General features: G+C 40.9%; 1 protein-coding gene across 17 annotated transcripts in view; it reads left to right on the plus strand.

Annotated features, from left to right (window-relative positions):
- RBM47 (RNA binding motif protein 47) overlaps positions 1-20,108 on the plus strand; it is a 148,452-nt gene that overhangs the window by 73,209 nt on the left and 55,135 nt on the right. For 2 of the 17 annotated variants that reach the window (XM_008524044.2, XM_070615096.1), the window contains exon 1: positions 6,728-6,864. The exons of the other annotated variants lie outside the window; for them this stretch is intronic. The gene's annotated coding sequence lies outside the window, so the exon portion shown is untranslated. Of the gene's footprint in view, positions 1-6,727; positions 6,865-20,108 lie in introns of those variants that run through there. 17 annotated transcript variants of the gene reach the window in all.

Here is a 20,108-nt window from a genome sequence, read left to right on the forward strand (position 1 = left end):
TGCAGATAAAGGGGCTGAAGTGGAGAGGCCGACTCAGCCATCAGGGTTAGGGCAGGGCTGGGCCAGTGTCTGAACTGAGACAGCAGGCCTGCCAGTTGAGGCTGTCGAAAAAATGACTCTTTACTTTTCCTTCGGATGCCCTGTGGCCAGGTGTGGGGGCCTTGGGTTCCCCCAAACCCTCTTTCTGCCTAGGTGTGTATCTAGACTTCCATCAGGTCTTGGTTTCTGAAGTGCACCTCTTCTTAATTCTAACACTCCAGTTTTGGCATCTTTTCTTTTCTGATCTATCCTTTTTTCTCTTCCCCTTGTCCCATTCTCTCCTAGGCTAATTTTCAAAGTTCTGTCACCCTCGGCTTCTGTATACACAACTGTGCCTCGCATTTAACAAAATCCAAATTTACAAAGCAAAAAAAATTTGAAAAGTATATCTTCCCTTTGTTAAAGAAATTTTTCCTGTGAAAGACTAGTATCTCCCTCTCTCCCTTAGGTGTTTATCACTTTCCACATTACATTATAACCATTGGTAATTGGGGGAGGGCCCCTAGTTGACTGCAAGCAAATTCATTTTTGTATTTGCAGATCATGTGGCCCAGTGAATGTATACCCTTGCCCCCACGCTGGATCATAAAAATAAGTTTACTTTCCCATGTTTGTTTACTGTTGAGCTTGAGCTCATTAAATATATCCAGTGGCCTGGGTCATGATCGTACCAAAAATAGGGCCTTGGCTCACTTACAACAATGGTTGCATTTGCTTCAGTTGGTACAGATTCCTTTGGAGAAATTCCCAACTTGTTCTCAAGGATGATTCTAGCCCAGCACCAGGTCCCAGCAGCTTCCGGTTAATAGTAAAAGCACTGCCTGTACACCACTGCTCCATTCCAGAATTCCCAGCCCTGAACAATATTGTTGTCATGACCAGGGAACCATCCATTAGGAAAGTCTATTCCAAGTCAAAATGCTGATGGCCAGTTCTGGATAGAATTCCCTGACACACCATTTTGGTTGTCACCATTACTCTGATGGCAGCACTCACAGCTATGAGACGGAGAGAGAGAGAAGAGAAGTAACAGAAATTGATTACTAAAATTTGAGATGCAAATAAGCAGAAAGCCCCATCATCTTTGGGATTCTCCATTATTCAGAGTTCAGTGTAAGCCTAACAGTTACAAGCTGAGATTTTGGTGCATGAGTGGGTGGGTTCCAGTCTTGCCTTTCACCAATGATTAGCTTTACTTGACTTCTTTGGCTTTCTGGTCTCTCATTTGTAAAACAGGGATCATAATAGTGCTTGTCACATAGGATTTTGGAGATGATTGAAGAGGTAATAATATATGTCAAGAATTTAGCACTGGGTCTGGTACACAATGGGTGCTTAATCATTGTTAGTATTAGTGTTTCAGCACATGTGTGAGGGGCATCGTCTAGTGCAGTGTTTCTCAAACTTTTTGGGCTCAGCACATCTTAACAGGCAAATAAAATAAAGAACGGTCAATTAGATATAAACTTCAGATAAGCAATAAGTAATTTTTTTAGTATAAGTATGTCCCAAATACTGCATGGATACTTATACTAAAATATTGTTCGTTATTTATCTGAAATTCAAATTTAACTGGGCACCCTGCATTTTTATTTGCTAAATCTAGCAACTCTGTCTTTACATTCTTAAAAATTATTGAGGAAGCCAAAGTGCTCTTGTTTGTGTGGGTTGTATCTGTTGTTATTTACCACATTAGAAATTCAAACTGAGAAATTAAAAAGACTTGTTTACTAATTACTTGAAAATAACAATAGTAAACTCTTATGGTAACGTAAGTAACATTTTTTAAAAAATATACTTGCAAAACAAAGTAGATGGTAAAGAGTACATTGTTTATATTTTTACAGATCTCTTTTTCTTCCCAAATCTCTTTAATTACTGGCTTGATAGGTGTCAGCTTATATTTGCTTCTGCCTTCAACCTGTTGAGATATGTTATTTTCATCAAAGTATATAAAGAAAATACAACCTCACAAAGATATGTAGTTGGAAAAGGAAGTATTCTAGTAGCCTTTTCAGATAATCGTGAACATTCTTCTTTGATATTGAACCCAGACTCCACAGGAGATAGTTTTCTAGAGACTAGTTGCAGAATCTGAAACCTTATCAAAGAACTTTTCATACTCTTACATTAAAATCCACCAGATTATCTTGTACTTTGAATGGATCTTTTGCCTATGCATGGTTCTGTAACGTCATGAATTGGTCATGTGGAAAATATTGGTTTACTGAGTTGTGACCATCTTCCAAATGTTGACACATTTCATTATACAATATGAAAAGAAAATCACATTAGTTGTTAATATCACAACTAGTCTCATCAGAAAAGCCTTTAATTATTGGCAAGCTGTCAAGCTCAGGGTGGTAAATGTGGGTTCTCCAAAATTTTAACCTTTGCTTGAAAGCTCAAATTTTATTATTGGAAATGAATACTATCAGTTGTGTTCTTTGAAGGGACAGGCACACTTTGTTCATTTTCCAGAAAATGTCTGCCACATACCCAAGTCTGAAGAACCAGAGTTTATCTGTCAGTTGTTTGTTCAAGTACAAACGGTGTTCTATGACAAAAGCAGCTTTGGTTCACTCTGTAACTCAATCCATAAGTGGTTTTCCTTGAGACTGTCATCATGATTGTGTATGAGGCGAAAGTGCTTTATGCGTACTTCCCATTTCATCACATAGAATATTAAAAAGATAGATACTTAAGAGTCCGGATATAATAAAATCAATATTTTTCTGCTTCATCAAGTACATTCTTAAGGAAAGCTGGATCTTTAAAAAACAAAACAAAACAAAACAAAACAACTTGGAGTGCCTGGTGGGAAAGACGGCTATGATTACTAGAACACTTTGGTGCCATTGTCTTATTTTGGGCTGAGACGCCAGCAGTTTTACCCACCATTGCCTTTTCATCATTAGTGCAAATGTCCACACAGTGAAAAAGACAAAAATATTAGTAGTATTATGAAAATAGCTTTGACCTTACAGACCTCTAAAAGAGTCTTAGGATCTCCCCGGGGATCCGGGGACCTTGCTTTGAGAACTGTGGGTGTAGAGGATGATGTCCCAGTGAAAGGCAGGGCTGGACAGTATAGATCCATCAGGTGTTCCCCTCCCCTGCTGCCTCCTCTCCTTCCTTGGGCCCTTTGGGAAAACATCAAGGGCTGTTGGGACCTTCCTTAGGGTCTGGGTTTGGGCTGAGTGATGAGCAGTTTCCGAGGCCACACTCGAGATGCTCTCGGAAGCGCTCTCCAGAGAACTGAGGGGCTGGAGTGATTCAGGGAAGTTCTGAGACCGTTGGCAGATTCTGAGAGACTTAGCAGCTCCGAATAAAATCTTCACTTTCTGCTGCTTCCTCTTCTCCTATCCTCTAGTGTCTGAGGGAGCTCAGAACCACTTTTAGAATCTGGAACCATCCTGCAGACCCACTATGTGCTGAACTCAAAGATACCTGTGCTAGAAGTCGGGCCCTAGAACTGACAGACGCTCTGGAACAGGCCCCGGGCAATACAGTGACATTCACCGGATATTAATTATTCTGCCCTATGAGAACTCTGTGGTTAAAAATTCCAGGGTATCCCTGCATGCTGGCACCCCCAAAACAAAAAAGCGAAAACTCAGAATTGTATGGCTGGAAGTGGGAAAATGCTATTATGAAATATTGACATTGTATAGAAGGCACAGTTCTTTCTCAGGGGGACAGAATTTAGTCTCTGAGCTGCGTGAGATAGAATATTTGAATACGGTAGCACACGTGGTCTATATTACACAGCCTACAGTGTTGAAAGTCAGATATCAAATCTGTGGCCACAGAAGAAATGAACATAGAGGCGTACCTGAAGTGGGGAATCCATACTGTCTATTTGGTTGGGTTTTGTGGTCAAATGAAGGCCCCATAATAGTGTGTGTCAATAGATTTCAAAGCGAACAGGACAGTTTGTCTTTGGGGTAAGAAGAGATGGAGGGAAGTGGGTGGGGAGTCCAAGGAAACCAGTCAAACAGAACAGGTTCTGCGCAAAGAACAGTGAAAACATACACAGGTGGCTGTTGATCTGGCAAATGAGATGTTGTATACCACGTACCTGGTCATTGCAGACATTTGATAAATGATGCTCGTTTCATGGCATGATTTGATGCTTAGCTTATTTGCTATCTCGTCTTTATAACTCACTTTTCTCATCCTCTTTCAAATATAGAAAAATGAAAAAGCAAAGCAACTATATCAAAACCGTAAACTCCCGGGCCTCCGCTGACACCTGGAATCCACTCCATTGAGGCACTGCTTTGGGTTCAGATAGTGTGTCTTCACATTTTTTTCCCTCAAGATTCACATATGTTCCTTAATAATAAGCACTGAACTCCTCACTGACGGCCGCAGAGGTGGATCCTTTGGTGGTCTAGAGGCAGCTGATGTACACACAAATATGCTGGCCCAGGGGGTCCCAGGGTACACGATCAAAAGAGGTGCTACTAAGGAAAGACTCCTATCAAGTGAGTCATTATTCCCTGGTCACGCAGGCTTGTGGCTTTGGAGACTTGCTCCTGTTGGGTTTGCCTACAGAAGGGCACGCAGGGACAGCAGTAGCCCGGAGCTGGGTTATAGGGGTCAAGTGAGATAAACCCGAAAATAGGGTAGGAGTTTGACTAGCCTGGAGGGAGGGGAAGGAGGGAGACGAGGCAAAGAGCCATCTAAGAGGAAAATATGTCACAAAGAGTAAGGAGAAGTGATTAGAGCGGGGGGCAGTTCAGGGCACTGAGAAGAGGTGTTGGAGGGCGGGGAGCCGGCCAGCGTTTGAGGGGCAACAGGGAAATCCTGGTCTGTCAGGAAAGCCGAGCTTCAGTCCCTGTGGCATCTGCAGTCGCCCTGCGACCTCGGGCCAGTTGTTGGATCTTTCTGGATATCAGGTCTCTCGTTGGTAGAATCTGGATGATAACATCTGTTTTACCTCCTTCAACGGCTTGTTTGATATATAAAGTATAAACATAAAATAGTAGGAAAAAATAGAATGATGAGAATAATTGCTCTCCACCACATTCCCATGTCTGTCTGTCTGTCTGTCTGTCTGTCTGTCTCTCTGTCTCTGTCTCCCTCTCTCTCGGAAGCAAGGCAGAAAAGGAAGGAGGGAAGGAAGGGAAAAAGAAGAGATAATGAGGAGAAAAAAGTGAGGCGAGGATGAGACGTTATAAAGCAGGTTGCTACTTGTGTTAGAGGGCAAGATGAATTCACGATGAGGAGAAATGTGAAAGCAAAGAGGGACGGCAGCCTGGGCTGGAGGCTGCGGAGGGCCCCTCACCACGCCCCTGAGAGGCAGATAACCGGCCATGTAGGATACCCACCCAAAACAGATTAGTCAGTCAGACTAAAGAGAAGGGAAGTCAATTGCCCTTAGTCACAGCACTAACCCGAGGTACCTGTAATATGAGGAAACTGAAAATAAGATGGGACCTATGTACATAAGGTGGGGGGGGGGGAAGACAAAAAAAAATTGCAGTAACCCTTAAGATGTTTCAAAAATGTAAAGGACTATTCTGTGCCATTTTCTAGGCTCTCAAATTGGGAGAGCTGTCAGTTCTTTGGGATAGCTTTCCCGGTTTTAGACATTTTTATTTTACAGATGAGGAAGCAGGCTCAGAGAGGTCAAGTGATCTGTGCAAGGTCACACAGCTGGTGTATAGAAAAGCCATGATCTCAATTCTGTGTTCAGTTTTCTTTCTACCCGACTAGACATCCTAAAGGTATGAAATGCCGAATTCTGAGTATTCCTGGGGACTGGGGCAGGGGGTGGGGCGAGAGAGTGGTTTTTTTTTTAATTTGCCTAACCTGTCTATGTGTGTTATTCCAAAGCCAAAGTCAATTCGTTCTTCTCCTCTAGACGGCCTTGGTCTTCTTTTAGGAAGTAGGCTTGACGCTTGCTAAATAATGCTGCTTTCTCATTTCTCAGACTGTCCCACTCAGAGCACTGAGAGCGGCTGGTGTGTGCTGGCCACATGGGCTCCGGACTCTAGCAATCTCCATATATAGTTTCTGTAGAACCAGGCAGATGATTCCAGGGCACCCTCTTTATCTTGTTAACCCTGGTGGTTCCAAGAGGCACCTGACATTCTGGGTATGCTAATAATTCGGTGCCAGCAAGTTTCTGTTATCCTCCAGTTGTAATTGTTAACTTGAATGGAATGCAAAACTTCTGGTTTGGAGCAGAGTTGGTTTTTTAACTGTGAATGACTTGAGGGCTATGGAAAACGGGCAGTACGTTTCGTTTATTGTGGAAGATGGTTCTGAAAAGCTGTTTTGAGGTGCCTTTGCTCTGATAAATAGAAATGGATGGTAAATGTGTAGTTGGTCCTGTGTCTACAGACTCCCTGGTGAGCTCTACCCTTTGTTAACTCTTGCCTTTGACACTTTTTCGGTTTAGCAAGCCAAGACTTACTTGGCGATTAGAACAATGAGCTTATCGTAATGCTGCTTTAAGCGCGCACACACACACACACACCCCCCCACCCCAACTCTAACGCCTCTAGTGTCAAGGTTTAATTCTGCGAGCCCACCCAACTCCTTGCAAATTTGGGATTTTTTTTCCCCCTTAAGAGGAAGTGTGGAAATAGAGCCTGTGTGTTCATTTGCATTATTGTACATCACACGATATCCTTGCGACCATTATATTGTGTTCTCTCAATGGTGTTTGCTCTGAGGGTGGGACACAAGACTGTTTAGTGTCTCGTAAAACATTTACCAAAAGCACTGAGCCATGATTTGGAAGGGCATTCCGTGGCCAGAGTGTGGGAGGAGAGAGCAAGCAGGGGAAGGAGAGCTCCAGGTGTCTGGCAGGTACTTGTTTCATACTTCAGTATTTATAAATATTTTTAAATGTCAGATTACATACGATTTGGGTCCCCTTCTGCTGAAGGGGCGGGAATGGTGCGGCGGGGGGGAGGGCGCAGAAGTAATTTCTTTGCAAACTGTACTTTTCGGTGGCTCGGCGTTCCCGGATAATTGTAATCTTCAGTTTCGATCAGACGTTGTTTTCGGTTTTGCTAGAGGGCCGTGCGTGCCATGGAGAGTGAGGCGATATCTCCCTGTGCTGGAGGTGTCCCAATGCTCCACATCAGATGGTAGCATTTGCTTTCGCAAAGAATTCTTCGGAACCAGGTGCAGAGTTTCTAAGAGGCGACGTGTAACCTTGCGATTTGCACTTCGTGTGCCCCGTGACTCATTCCACTAAAAGCTTTTGCTAAATGGTGGCTCTGGTTTCACGATAATACTTTTAAACTTTCTTTATTTTCCTCCTTCTGTTAAATTTCGACAAGATAACAAATTAAAGGTCAGCTTGATAGACTGCTTCTTATCCTCAAATCTGTGTTTTTAAAATGCAGCTGCTAGGAATGATTCTGTGTGCTGGGCGTAGAGAGTTCTGGAGAAACTAATGACTAAATAGTTTTTGGGAATAGTATTTATATTCTAGCTTGGTTTTTTTTTTTTTTTTGGTGAAAATATGAGCATACGTGATAAAACTAGAGCCTTAATCAAATGTTTAGATTTGATCAATCGTAATAATGAAATCCTGACAGATACCTGCCACCGTGCTATTAGTGGCTAAAACCCAAACAGTAAATAGGAAAATCTAGAAAAACAATAGCTCCAGAAGATTTCTGTAATGGTCAGTTCTTGGGGAAAGGAGTGGCAGTATATTATATGCAATTTCACAAACATATGGAATCTTTGGCCTGTTTACTGTATCTTAAGAGCCTATTGATTATGAAAGACCATGATTGGGTACATTTTGGCCCAGGAACACTGGCAGTAAGAAGCCAAGTGTTGTTCTTCTGACAAGTTCCCAGTCATGGCACAATGGCTGGAAGAAATGATTGTTTCAGAGTTAGAGGAAGCTTGCTTCACAGGGAAAGACTTCGAGGTGGCTTTGTGTATTTAGGTAAATAAGACTAAATGTAACCACCGTGGAGGTCAAAAGACATCGAGTTCCCCCGAGGGAAGCAGAGTTGTTATTTTTGTATGCATCTCAGAAAATTGAGTTTAGCAGCGAGTTATTTCACTACCCTGATCACTGAAAGTTTATGTAACTTGCGACAGGTGGATTAACTTTTTTCTTACTTCTCTTTGAAGATTTCGAAACAGAGGTAAGAGTACTTGCTGTCTACTTGTCTGTCCCATAGATGCACTTAGATTGCTTTAGAGTCTGTCAAACTTTTGACCTTCTGTGACAGCACATCAGTCCAGGACAGACCCTGAGCAATACGGAGCTCTGATTCATTCACTGTCTCTAAAGTAGACGGATGCAGTTGCACGCTTGAAATTTTATCAGAGGAACAGAGAGACTCCAGGAAAAAGGCTAAAAATAAACCATTTCCAGATACTTGTCATTCCTCATTTCCCTTTATTTCTTTTAGAAAATCCTTATTTAGTGCAGTTCCTTTGTTTAGCTTTTTCAAATTTCAAATCCCAAAGATCTATACAGAATTGTAAGAAAGTAGGATCACCAAAGGCTACATTTTACATCTCTTGCTAGGAGTTCTTCCGGTTCCATGATAGTTTCTTGATGGATCAAGTCGTACATCAGATCAAGCCCTGAATAAATTGGTCTGGCATTTTAAACTTTGCTGTTACATGTGATATAATAATGCTTCCATATCACGGTGGCTTCATAACTCATCTAATTGAGTAAAGTCTCTCCACAAAGGAGGTTGTCATCTGTCGCTGCTGTCCTTTAGACTGCAACTTCTTGATTTGTAATATGTCGTGAAGGTGAACTCTCTGGGGATAATGATAGGCCTCAAATTAGGTGGCGATTTGCAACATGCCGCAATGCCCGAGAAGTCGGGCTGTTTTGGCTTGTTTGGACAGAACTGTAACGCAAAGGTGTGAGTGGGTGACACGCACCTTTAGAGATGATTTTGAGTAACTGTGCCAGAAAAATCACATTCATGGGAGCTTGGGGTCAGAACTATGCAGGCCAGCTAGAGGAATCATCCTAAAGACTGGGGCTATTTTTGGCTGATTTTATTTTGGTAGGATGAAATAAAAACGGCATATGTATAGGTTAGCTGAGCAATGACTAAAAATCCTTCACTTGTCTAGCAACTCAAGGTTTTAAGTAAGGCCAAAAACAGTCCTCATAGCAGCCAAAATTAATGCCATTAAGTCCATGAGGGCCTCATTCGGTGCCTATTGACTCTTGGTTTAGGCATCTTTCAGTAAAATTCCTGTTTTCTTGGTGCACAAGAAATCGGAACTCTTTCTTCTCTTTGTTGGCTGATGATCATTCATTCATGCATGCATTCATTCATTCAACGAATATTTATTAAGGTCTCATTCTGGGCTAGGCTCTCATCTCTCAGTTCTTAAATGTCACTTCTTCAAGGTGACCTCAGACCCCCTAAATTAGGTTCTATACTTCCTCCTTTAAGGTAGTCATCATATTTGTTTTGTTTTATACTTGCCTCCTCTGCCAAAACGGAAGTTCCTTTAGGTCGTGGTTCATGAATGTCTTATTTACCATTGTATCTCCAGTGCTTTGCACATAGTAGGCATTCAAAGAATATGTACCAAATATGTGAATAAATGAATGAGAGAAAGCAAATGAGAAGGACCAGGATGGTTAGAGGCAGGCATGCAACAACGAAAAATAACAGGGAAGATAATAATAACAGATAACAGGAAAACGGCAACAACTCCTGTCATCCAGCATAGAAGCAGTGGCCTCTGAAGCCATCCATCACTCCGTTGCAGCCCAGCTCGACCAGGCACGTTTCTAAGGATGACCTTGATTCACCGAGAAGAAGGATGTGCTCAATAGCGTCTGTTTAAAATGACAGCGAGGACTGCAAATCATTTCATAAAGATTTTTATCTAAGAGAGTAATAGTTTTCTTACTTAAGTGGCTGAATTCATATTTGGAAAATTTCACATATGCGTAATTTTTTATTCCTACAGTTATGAAGTTCCAGTGAATACATTTATCACTTGTGAAAATGTAAAAAGAGCCTGGAGGGAATACACGAGAGAAAAACTTCCATGTAATAAGATTAAGTCAAATAAGTGCCTTGAAAAAAGATTATTTAGCATTATTTATTGAAGTATAACATAAAGGCAGTAAAATGCACAGGTCTTAAGTATACAGCTTGATGAATTTTTACATATATATGAACCTGTGTAACCACCACTCAGATGGAGGTACAGAACATTGTCAGTGTCCCAGAGAACCCTTGTGCCTCTCCTCCCTTCCACCCCCCATCTCCCCCACCTCACCCATGCCTTGCTCCAGGTAAACATTATTCTGACTTCCATCACTGTAGATTAGCTTTGGCTGTTCTTTTTTTTTTTTTTTTTTAAGATTTTATTTTTCCTTTTTCTCCCCAAAGCCCCCAGTACATAGTTGCATATTTTTAGTTGTGGGTCCTTCTAGTTGTGGCATGTGGGATGCTGCCTCAGCATGGCCTGATGAGCGGGGCCATGTCCACGCCCAGGATCCGAACTGGTGAAACCCTGGGCCGCTGAAGCAGAGTGCGCGAACTTAACCACTCCGCCACGGGGCTGTTCTTGAACTTCGTAAAAATGGAATCATCCAGTAGATGCTCTTTTCTATCTGGCTTCTTTCACTCAACATTCTGTCTGTGATATTCATCCACATTGTTTCGTGTAGCTGTAATTTATTCCTTTCTTGTTGCATAGTATCCCTTTTAAGAATAGACCACAGTTTAATACATTTGGGGGGAATTAAAAACATGACTATATGAGCTGGAAATCATTCCGTGTGTGCGCCTGCTCTTTAAAGCTAAGTGATCTCATAAAGGGTGGGATGGAAATGTTATCAGCTGTAAAGGGCGGAAGGAGAGAAGTCTGTTTCTGGGAGTGTATTTGCTAAGTGCTCTGTAGGGGCTATTTATTTAACTGAAACCATTGCCCTAGGAGATGACTGCCACTGTTTTTGCACATGAGGAAATTGAGCCTGAGAAAAGTTTCATGACTTCACGATTGGTCTGAACTAAACACACAAGTTACTTACAGCAGAGAGCACTCCGGTCTGGCAGAGACGACGCCACATGGCTGTTGAGGCTGTGCGACCTCCTTAACGAAGACTCAGCTCTTATACGATAGTGCAGACTTGTCTATCTCCTGTTGGAAGGCTGGCCGTTGACCTGACTTTTCTTAGGTCATTTTTCTCTCTCTTTCCATTCAAAGTTTGTTTTGTTTTGAAAAGAAGGCTTTCATATATTTTTCATTCTTACCTTTGTTTATGAATTTTTTTTGCTTATGAATAATTTTTATTTTGAGATGCACATGGTATATTCTAAAATGTGTATTTAGCAACTTTTGAGGTTTTTAATTTTTTAAATTTTATTTATTTATTTATTTTGGGGAGGAAGATTAGCCCTGAGCTAACATCTGCTGCCAATCCTCCTCTTTTTGCTGAGGAAGACTGGCCCTGAGCTAACATCCGTGCCCATCTTCCTCTACTTGATAGGTGCGGTGCCTACCACATCATGGCTTGATAAGCGATGCCATGTCTGCACCTGGGATCCGAACCGGCAAACCCTGGGCCGCCGAAGCGGAAGGTGCGAACTTAACCACTGCACCTCCGGGCTGGCTCCTTAATTTTCTTTTTTTTAAATCAGGTTTTAATATCTGTGCATAAAGAAATATTCAGTCACCATAAGAAAGGTGGGTGAATTTCAAGTCAGAATTGCCAAGAAATTTCCTGGGAGGCAAAGGTCATGTCTTCCAAAGCAGGGTTTGAAGTGCTTTAAATGGTAACTCACAGAAGGCCCTGCAGGCTGACCCAATGGATGTCAGAGTTTCTGACTCAACTGAACATCTTGGAAATGATCAAAGTTTCCGAATTTCCTTTTCCTCGCTACCGTCCTCAATTTTCCATCCTACAAATCTATGCATTCACAAATATTCCATTCTTACTTCAAAAGTTACCAGAGACTTGCTCAGAATGTCCTTCACTTAGAGGAACAAAAGGGAGCATATGCTCTTTAGGTTTTTCCCTAGTTGGGGATGACAGAGGTGGTGTTTTTAACTTTGCATTAATATTATAAGGCATATCAGTGTGGTCAGGTCATCACTCCAGGCAGGCTACAGATAAGCTGGTTAGCCCACCCTGTGCCCAATGCAAGACAAGAAGATACCCTGTTAGTGTCTCAGTCAGACATTTTAAGTCACTTCTGGAAAGAGCAAGAGATGCCCAGATTCTCTCTTTCAAAGGCTGCATTATTTTCTCAGTTAGTAGAAAGCCCCTTTCATATGGGACCCTTGAAAGGAGCCATCGAAGATTTGATCTGATTCTTTTTAACTTTATGAACAACCACAGGAACAATATCTTGTATTTGTATACTTTTAAAAATACGTTCTCAAATAATTTTTAGGGTTAAATTTTTTTTTTTTAAATTCTGAGATGTAAAATATACCCATTTTGTATATGAGACAGCTGAAATGGAGAAACTAAGCTTGCACCTCTGGTTAGTGAAAGAACTGACATCTAGATTTTCTACCTCTGCCGAGCCCAGCTCTTCTCGCTGGCCCACACTTCCACCCACACAGTGCTTGGTAAACTGTGTCAGCCATTAAAAACAGCACTCCTTCCACAACACTCTGGCCTATGATGGCTTCTCAGATCATACTATATGATTGTGTACTTACTCTGGCAAGCATTGCACCAGGTACTTTATGTATGTCATCTCCAATTCTTACAACAACTCTACTTCCTGAGAATCATTAACCCCCTTTTACAAATGGGGAAACTGAGACTTGGAGAGCTCAAGGGCCTCAAACAAAGCAGTATCATTTAGTAAATGCTGGAGCTCGCTTTCACACTCAGATTAGTTTGACCCCCAAGTCCATTCCGTTTCCCCTTGCCATCCTGCCTCCCATCAAAAAATAATGTCTTTTAATTATCTCCTCAATTATAATTGTAGTAAGTGCAGGAGCCCTAAAACAAATTGTTGACAAGTCTTAACTTACCTCAACACACCTCCTGACAAATGGGTGTTTTCTTTAGAACTAAATGAAGACATGTACTGGGTTGGATTCAGTTTAAGAATTACTTTTTAACTCTTGGAGCTGTGGGAAAACTAGATTAGGTTGCCATGGGGTCAAGTTGTGTGTACAGAGGGTCCTATGCATGAGCAAGGCTGGGGGACCCCCATTGAGGATGCTGCAGAAAAGGCAGCTCTTTGGGCTGGAGACTGGTCCAGCTGATCCCCATGACCTCTTTAACTCTCAAGACTTTGGCATTCTAAATAATAATTCTGTGATGGAAAGTTGGAGAGAAGTGTTCAAGCTTGTTTGTTCTTGTTTGTTTGGTTCCATCTGACTCATTGTTTTCCTCCACCAAAAAACAAAGTCTTGAGGCAGCAGAAGACAAATAAAATCAAGTGGTTTCTAGCACCTAAGACAGCTACAAATGTGGCTAGCAGATAGGATGGTCTCAAAGACACTGAGTCAGCCAGAAATGTACCTTGGATGCCAGTTGGATACAGAAAACACTGTCATGAGGTTGACATCATGCTCATCTTGTCTCGTGTAATAAAATAAAGGAGCCAGTCAGCAGCTGAGTCCTCTGCCTTTCCCACTGCAGTGGCCTTCTCTGTACGGCACTTTTAGCTTTTCCATAAATTTCTGAATCTCTGGCAGTTACTGTTAGGATTGATTGAGATAATGTGCAGTATCTGAAAGTATCTGGCGCATCATGGGTGTCCAAAAGATCTCAGTTTGCCTTCCCCTCAAACAGGATTCCCTGGAAGGAAGTTTGCATATGTGAACGGAACTAGGCTCTTACTTAATCACGAATTCAATGGATTGAACACTGTCACGTGTGACTTCTTTTTTTTCCTTAAGAATTGTGAAACCTCAGCATTTAAATTAGCCATTGTTGAAGTAAGTGCCACCTCTGTGTCAATCACAAATGCAAACTTGGACTCTGAGTAGAAACAAAACAAAGGCTTTATTCTATGTTTCTAATAAAATGGCTTCTTATTCTAAAGCCATAAGAAATGACTACTCTTTCATTTTTTTAATAAAAATACTAGAGCGGTGCACGTGTCTGGCCCCTACTGTTGCTTAATGATGGATATGTCAGAGAATGTAAGATCACATAGTGAAGGTGTTAAACGTATGGACATCTACACACACACACACACACACACGTGATTGAATAAAACCCCATTTATAATATGGTAAGGGCTTTATCTGCCACATAAAATGATGAGTAAGTATTTTAACTGGAATTTTAAAATGAAATATAGTTTCATAGCAAAAGGTCTCAGGCTCTAAGTGAGTATGGTGCTGCGGGCAGGACGCTCGGCCAGGAATCAAGGGGTTGATCCATTCCTGGACCTTCGTCTAACTAGTTCTGTGACCTGGAGTGACTTCTCCGTGCTCCTGGCTGCTTTCTCATCTGTAGGACACTCACATTGCAGGTTTCTCAGGAACATTCTATTGTTTGCACAGTGAAGTTTTGTTTTTAATTCTAGGAAATAACATTGATTTGGATATTGTACTGTTATTATACAGAAAAATTAAATATCAGAAGATCCTGGTTTATCAAGTTTAGTCCAACTCTTCTTTGTCTTTGCAATAAGAAAAATTAAGGAATCTTGTTCTTACTCTGAAAAATAAAAAACCAACAGCTTTTTTCATTTTTGTAATTTGCCTTCAGAGGTTGGCAGACCTTGGTCTGCATAAGCACTTCTTTGGTAAACAATCTGCTATTTGCAGGTATTTCAAAAATGGCCTATTTCTGGGCCACATAAAAATTGCAACCAAAATAAGGAATTTGAATGGAATGTGAACAAATTAAGTGAATGACAATAATTTTTGGTAGGGAGAGATTTTGAACACAAGGAAATAATCCAGTATTCTACTAATTATTAATGAAGTCTTATTGTAGAATCTGAGAGGGAGATGACAGAAAAGGAGTAGAAACAGTCTAATTCACAAAAGAGAAATACTGGTGTATACCACAAGGAAGAAAGTCAACATCACAAATTACCTGCAAATTAAAACAACAGTGAGGTACCATTTCCCTGCCGTGAAAGAATCCAACTTATACATGTCTAGTAGCCGCACAACTTGGCATGACCTAGTGAGAGAGCAGGTTGTTACTACATGTCAAGAATCTTTAGAAATGCTTAAGCCAGTAATGCCACTAATGAGATTCTGTTCAAAAGAAATGATGCAAAGTAGAGGAATACCTCTAAAGAATCAGAACACCCAAATTCCCACCCAAGATGAGAGGGTTTACAATTCTTTATCTAATTATCCATATTTCCATCTCATCTCCTCTTTCTTCCCTATGGTCTTTAGTAAGAAATTGTCTAGCTATACCCCTGAGTGTGTGTGTGTGTGTGTGTGTGTATTCTTCCAAGTGCCACCCCTTTTAGGCTTTTCTGTGTTTTCCATGGTGAACACGGATTCCTGTATAATCAGAAGCAGCATATAAAAATGTTATTTCTGGGGCCGGCCCCGTGGCCAAGTGGTTAAGTTCGCGCGTTCTGCTTCAGCAGCTCAGGGTTTCGCTGGTTCAGATCCTGGGCACGGACATGGCACCGCTCATCAGGCCACGGTGAGGCCGCGTCCCACATGCTACAACTAGAAGGACCCACAACTAAAAAATATACAGCTATATACTGGGGGGATTTGGGGAGAAAAAAGCAGAACAAAAATGTTATTTCTAAAAATTTCTAAAATTCAAAGTCTCCTCCTGGCAAATCTACAAGATAATGACAGTAAACACTGTTCAAAGTGAAGGGCAGTAGAAAGCAGTGACCTTGGGAAGATTTTTGACCTTCCGGTTGTATACTGCTAATAGGATTTTAAAACGCTTGAATCCTCTGAGTCTTTTCAGAATGTCCGGGACAGGCATTACTTGTGGTCATGGCTCCCCCTCCACTACCCTCTCTCCCCGCAATTCACCTTTCCTGAATAATCCCTATCCGTGATCTGGCATACGCCCTCTCCCCCCAATTCCTGTCACCTACTGCTGGCCAGCAGTACCACCGAAAGTCTCTCCCAGCCTCCCCTCTGTGTAGCCGCCTCCGACTTTGAGACCACCTTGCCGGGAGTGTTTCCCTGCCCACTGCAGACTCGTCAAACTTCTGCTACATTTGTTCTGCCCTCTCAGTTATAGGTTCTGATTTCAAGTCTTTGTAGTTCTTGTTTCAAAGACAGGGAGTGAAAGAAGAGGGAAGATTTAACTGTCAGATTTTCATCACCAGTTCTGAGTCTGTGATGCAACATAGCCCTATGTCTGTTCAGGCTTAACAAATTCAGCTGTTTTCAAGTTCTGTATCATTGAACACTGACTGATTCACACACAGTCATTAACCTCTCTCCCCACCTCTCTACCTCCTCCCCACTGAAGAGATGGGAAAAACACTGTCTGAGCTGGGGAACGCGTTTCTCAACAACACTCGGGGAGTCCAGTCCACTTCCTCCTTCATGCTTGACTTCCCCTCAATTCAGACCACACTCGATTCATCGAGTGAAGTTCTGTACTCCTTTTTCTGAACAAGAAACAAGGAGACATCAAACGAATATGCTGTGGGAAATATGTCAACGTGATTACAATACAACAGGCGATTTGTCCGGCGTGGCATACACACCCAAGAAGGCACGCAGGCAAAGCTGCTTCAAACTTACATCGAAAACAGTTACAAAATGCCCAAACTTGACCTTTGTGTACGTGTACTCCTTCTGATGAGCTGACGGGCCAGAATCAGGGGTTTTGCTGTTGACGGTGTTAGCGCTTAACATGACCTGAATGGAAACTCCTGAGCTGGGGGAAGCAGGAGAGGGGTGGCAGAGTATGTGTGTGTGTGTGCTGGGGTGCAGGCGCAGGTGTGTAAGCAGCTGGTGGAGGTGGTTTTGTGGGTACGTAATGTTGGCACCTGGAAGGGAATTCTGCCTCTGGAAAGGAAGAACTAAAAGACAAAAAAATATCATTTGAGCTACTGAGCTTCATTTGACTCTCATCTTAGCCTTTATTGAGTCTTGAAAAAGGTGATCAAAACTTTTTATGGGGTATTAAATGATACCAGAGCCTTCTCACCATTTGAATGAAAAGGGCTTAGCTCCTTGTCCTCTACCAGAGTGGATGAAACATTTCTAAGACTTACTGATCTAACTCTGTCCAAAATCTCTTATTCTTCTGTTGGGTGGCTGCCCTATGAATTTAGACCTGTGTTGTCCAATATGGTAGCCAATAGCCACATGCCATGTAACCATTTAAATAGAATTAATGAAAAGTAAATAAATAATTTAGTTCCTCATTTGCACTACGCACATTTCAAATGCTCAGTAGCACTTGCTTCATGTCTACTGCGTTGGACAGTAACGAGAAAGAATGTTTCCCTCATCACAGCAAACTCCATTGGACAGCACCGATCCAGATACTTGTTTTCAGGATCTGACAACATGGATTACAGGCCGTGCATCCCTCTAACCTCTGAAGTTAGAACTATAAGCAGCAGAACCTGGATCTGTTTCACATACCACCCTCCTTTCTGCTTTCCACATCTTTGCCATACAACCTTCGTTATAACCTTTATCTTCATGTAACATGAGATATGGCCATGTTACGTAAGATGTGGCCTCAAGTTGCAGCGATTAAGTTGAAGTTTAGATTATGCTCGAATTAAGACTGGGAGTGTTTCCCTGTGTTTATTTCATTCTTCATGATAAATGAAACCGTCAGCTGATCTTCTATGCACATTTGGACTCCGAGTTAAACCTTCAGTCACATGGGATCTCTTGTTTCATATTGCTACTTTTTGACATTGTGGAATTCAGTGAAGAACGTAATTATTGCCAGAAGCCAGTTTAAATATTGACCTTGTAGATATTTCTTCAAAACTTAGAGCTTGGAATTGAGAAACAAGCGAAACCTGAATAAGAGACATGATATAGAACCAAAGAATGGCACAGACCATAGTCTGTGTTTTCCCTGATGGGATTTTTTACTGAAAAGTTGTGGTTAAAAGGAAAGCTAGTAAACCAGTAGAGTTTTAAATGTATTGAGGAAGCATAAGAGAATATTGAGGCAGATGATTTTGTAAAGAAAATAATTATTTTGTTACATAATCTAAACCACCTTCTAATTCATCTGTTTGGTAAATTCAGATGCTCATGTGTTGTGTGGTTATCTCAACGAGGCTATACCTACCTACCTAATCAGTCCATTTGGACCTCAGAACAGTTCATTAAATACAAAACTAAGTCAAGTTGTGTAGGGTCAAGTAGATGAAAATTTTATCGGTTATATTTTTTAATGTCACAACCATGTGTGTTAGAATTGTTTTGGCATAGCTAGCAGCTATGGGTTTTTTTTTTCTAAAGGTGTTTTAGGGTATTATGCCATCTGTATATTAAAGAATGTTTATTGATAGTTATAATTCTATTACTATGGAGTTTGAAAAAGAAGCATTTATTGAATGAATGAATGAATGAATGAGTGCTCTCTCTAATTTAGTGTGACTAACCTAATGTATTCTAAGATGTGCAGTTAGGTTTCTAATTCATTCAAAGGAGTCATAAGAATTTTTAAAATTCTAGCAACAAACTGAACTTAGATTTACTTTAATTTTAAAAAAGAAATCTCTCCTAATAGTACTTTTAATGAAAGAGATATACTATTACATGAATCACAAAAAATGTTATAATTTTGAAAATTTAGGACTAGCCCTTTGATTTTTGCAGTCTTAATATAAGTGTGCAGTAATTGGTTTTAAAAAAATTTTCAGGGGGCTGGCCCGGTGGCGCAGCAGTTAAGTGCGCACGTTCTGCTTTGCGGCCCAGGGTTCGCCTATTCGGATCCCAGGTGCAGACATGGCACTGCTTGGCAAGCCATGCTGCAGGCATCCCACATATAAAGTAGAGGAAGATGGGCATGGATGTTAGCTCAGGGCCAGTCTTCCTCAGCAAAAAGAGGAGGAGTGGCAGCAGATGTTAGCTCAGGGCTAATCTTCCTCAAAAAAAAAAAATTCAAATATACATTGACATTAAAGGGAATAAATATAATAAATTCCAACATGCCTGTCACACAGATTTAATAGCTGCTAAGATTTTGCTACACTGTGTCATCTATCTCTTCCCCCTTCATTTGTTTGTCTTTTAAAGCAAATCAAAGACAGCATATTATTTTAATTTCTAGTATTTTAATTGCATCTTTAAAAAGTATGGAGATATTTTTGTATAACCACAATGTTATGATCATACCTAAAAAAATTAACAGTAATGCCTTGGCATCATGTAATATCCAGTTGACACACACATTTCCCAGTTGTCTTAATAATTTCTTTTTATAGTTGGTTTCTTCATTAAGACTGGACAAGGCCCCCAGAGAATGCTTGTTTTAAGTCCCTTTTTTTAACCGACATTTTATTATTATAATTTCAAGCATACAGCAAATTTGAATTTTACAATGAACACCCACATACCCCAAAGCTAGATTCTGTCATTAACTTTTGCTGTACTTTATCATTATCTACCCATCAATCCATTCCTCTATACGTGAATTCATCGTATTTTTTTGATGTCCTTCAATATAAATTGCTGAACATTGGGACACTTCCCCTGAAGTACTTCATTAACTAAAGTTCAATATCTGTTTATAGTTTTTTAAGATACAATTTGTGTGTAATGAAATGCACAAATCGTAAGTGTACATTTACTGAGCTTTAACAAAGGCATACCCTTGTGTAACACAAAATCCTATCATGATGAAAAATATTACCATCTTCATGTCCCCTCCTGGTCAATCCCTGCCCACACCTCCTACTTCCCAGAGTCAACCACTGATATGATTTTTTTCCCACCGTATATTAGTTTTGCCTGCTTTAGAATTTCATATAAACGAAATTCCCTCTTATAGACTCTTAAGAGTATATATATGCACTCTGTAAGAGTTCACTCAGCATGTTTTATGCTAATGAGCTAGTGAGCCACAATGTTGCATGTATCAAATGCATTTCCTTCTGTTACTGAGCAGTATTCCAATGTATGACTGTATCACAGTTTGTTTATCCAGTCTCCTATTGATGACTGATGTTTTAGGC

This window comes from Equus przewalskii, chromosome 3 (assembly GCF_037783145.1).
Source record: "Equus przewalskii isolate Varuska chromosome 3, EquPr2, whole genome shotgun sequence".
NCBI classification, from domain to species: Eukaryota; Metazoa; Chordata; class Mammalia; order Perissodactyla; family Equidae; genus Equus; species Equus przewalskii.